The 2899-nt window shown below is 46.8% G+C and overlaps 1 gene segment (V, D, J or C); it reads right to left on the bottom strand.

The window, feature by feature from the left end:
* Nucleotides 1-955: 955 nt before the first annotated feature.
* On the bottom strand, nucleotides 956-1535 carry LOC308266872 (T cell receptor beta variable 4-1-like). The segment is given in 2 exons: nucleotides 1469-1535; nucleotides 956-1356 (listed from the first exon to the last, which is right to left on the bottom strand).
* Between the last annotated feature and the right edge of the window lie 1364 nt (nucleotides 1536-2899).

Below are 2899 nucleotides of genomic sequence, written 5' to 3'. Positions count from 1 at the left end.
TGTGCTAGATAGTGCTGCTGAGAGGGACCCTCTGATAGCAGAGGTATGAAGAAAGTCTAGCAAAATGAAATACTAGAATAGAACAGGAGAATAACCCTTCCTCCCTCAGGGGTAGTTCAAAGCCACAATACAGAGACTCTATGAGTCTGCTGATTTGAAATGTCAGGAATAAGTAGACAAAGAAGGGCTAAAAAACCCTGCAAGTGTCAGTATGAAGAGACAGTCCAGAGAGGAGCTGAAACCTGAAAACACCAAGCACATTTCAGAGCAAGGGAAAAATCACAGGCTGAGTAAAGTCCCAGCTGCATGGGTGGAGTAGACAGGACTGGGCTTCCTGCCCACAAAGTGCAGAGAGACTGTCTGGGCCAAATTGGGCTTGATTAGCATGTGGGTTCATGATAAACTTGAGGAGAAAAAAGAGAAATGAAAGAATAGAAAACACCACAAGAAACACATATTTCCAAACCTATTTACCATAGGATGAGTCTCCCTCTGTCTTTTGCAGCTGATTCCAGGCCTGGACCCATGTGTTAGTCATTTTTCTGGTTCCCTAAGCTTAGTGCCACCTAGCCTGGGTACAAATAGTTCCCACACAAGGAGCTTCTTGCATCCTGAGAAATCTAGAGAATCATAGGCCCTCAAGAGTAGAATACAGAAGAAACCTGTCTCAGCCTCCAGTCCTGTGCAACATGTGACAAAGGTTCAGAGACCCTGTGAACTCTTAAACTAAACTTTGCATTTTCCAATACTAACCCTAACCCTAATCCTAACTCTAAATCTAACCCTTGTTTTGTTTCAGGATAAGAGGGCATCAGTAGGAATGGATCCCAAGTGTTTATCTTTTAATCAGTTGACAGAGCATAGTCTCATGCAATTGATAGAATCCCACTATGCTGAAAATGTGCTTAGCATACAGAGAGGCCCCTTGGGGTGAAATGGCAGGTGGTATTGTGGTTTACAGCTTCTGTCTGGGGTCCTGCAGGCAATGTTCAAAGGATATATGAGCTGCCCTCACAGTCACAGGTTTGTGCATATGTATAAGGTGACTCTGTGGGGCTGTGCCTTTGCTGCTGGCAGAGAGATAGAGGGCCAAGTCCTCAGGCCACAGGGCATTCACATGAAGAAATAAATAAGCATAATCAGAGTATTCAGGAGAGAAGCAACTGGGCACCGTCTCATTTCTGACAAGTGTCTTAAAGTTGTAGAAAAACATGAGCTCTGGGAGCCCCTTTGCCTTCTGTTTATACCAGTATATAGCATCATGACCTGTAGTGTGCTCACATTTCAAAGACTTCCTCTTTGTTGTTCCCATAACCAGATGTCTAGGTGTCTGGGTAATTCTGGTGTCCATGTGGACTGTGGAGGGAAGGGGACAAGATTCAGACCAAGCCCAGGACTTAGGTTCTTCCTGAAGCCAAAAGGAAGATGCTTGGAGTTCAAGGACAGCCCATTTGTACCCAAAACTCACCTGCCCCCAGGAAACAGAGGAGCACACAGCAGAGCTGCCTGTAGCCCATGGTGAAGTCAGCCCCCATTGTGGCCTCCTCTAGCTAGAGCTCCTGCTCGAGGGGGCTGGCTCCAGACTCTGTGGCCCTGGATGGTGCATTTGCACATGATGTCACTGTTCCTGTTTCTTCATCTTCAGGGGATATGTCTTACTCCCCTTTTTAAAACTCTCTAGATCCTAATAGCAGATGCTTTCTCATTGATCAGACTGGTATGACTGGGGTGAATGCAAAAAGAGCAGAGCCCTTTTTATTTTTCCTTCTCAGAGAGATTACTCTGACAGATACCTGTATCCCCTTCCCTCCAGGACCCCTCTCAGACATACAACATTTCCAGTCCTAGGGATCCCCTCTCTCTTTGCTTAGAGATAAGTGATAAAACCCTGTTACATTCCTTCATGTCTGAGGTCGTGGCCCAACTTTGTGGAGGGACAGTGATGAGATAGTCACAGTGTTCATCATTTAAAGGGCAGGGTGGTGGTGCCGATCATCAGCCACACACTGTGGAGGGAACTGGGAAGAGCATGAAGGGCTGGGACAGGCCTCGTTCTTGTCGGCGAGGGTTTGGAGTTTGGATGGGCTTAGAACAAACTTCCACGCGATCTGCCAGAAAAGTACAGGTCACCCCTAGCGGCCCTGGTCAGCCTTGAAGTCCAGCAGAGGCCTTCAGGTCACTATCCGAGTGGGACCCAGGCACTGTGCCATAAGTTGCACTCCGCCTTCTCTCAAGGCTAATGCAACCTGCGAGAGAGAGAAAAGCTCCCCAAAGGAGAGGGGTTCCCAGAGAGGGAAATCCATCTTGGTGACTGCGCTAGGGGTTTATATATGTCTGTATGCCCTCTGTTGGTTGTGGTGAGTTTGGGATTCTGAGAATTCTGGGAAACAGCTCTCAGAATTTGCATAGGGCATTTGCACATCCTTTGAAGAGTCTGTTTTCAGTAGGAGTGTCAGACTTGCTCCAGTGATGTCTCCTGAGTTTGTTGATTACTAAATAGATGGTTTTGTGAAGCTTTGGTCCTTCTTATCTCTGATCCTTGGAAGAGCTGATATTCATTGCCCCTCAGGAAATTAAGTTTTTTATACAGAAGCCTCTTCCCTATCTGCCTATTTCCTTTCTATCTCCTCAATCCCCCTTCTGAATAGGGAAACCTAACTGCCATTAGGGAAATAGGGCGACGACCGCTCTTAGCGACTTCCTGCTGTAAGGGAGCGCTGTGGGGCAGCGGCAGTTAGGACCCCAGTGGAGATGGGCAATCTAGACAGCCACAGTAGACTGGGGCTTGGAAATTCATGTGAGGCTCCATTTGAAGGACCATTTGTAGCTTGAATTTTTCTAAACCAGAAGAGATGAACTTGGTTAGCATGTTAAGAAGACATGGACCAAAGATGAGATT

Source organism: Muscardinus avellanarius (genome assembly GCF_963383645.1).
Source record: "Muscardinus avellanarius genome assembly, chromosome: 9".
NCBI lineage: Eukaryota > Metazoa > Chordata > Mammalia > Rodentia > Gliridae > Muscardinus > Muscardinus avellanarius.
This window is presented reverse-complemented; position numbering and strand designations above follow the sequence as displayed.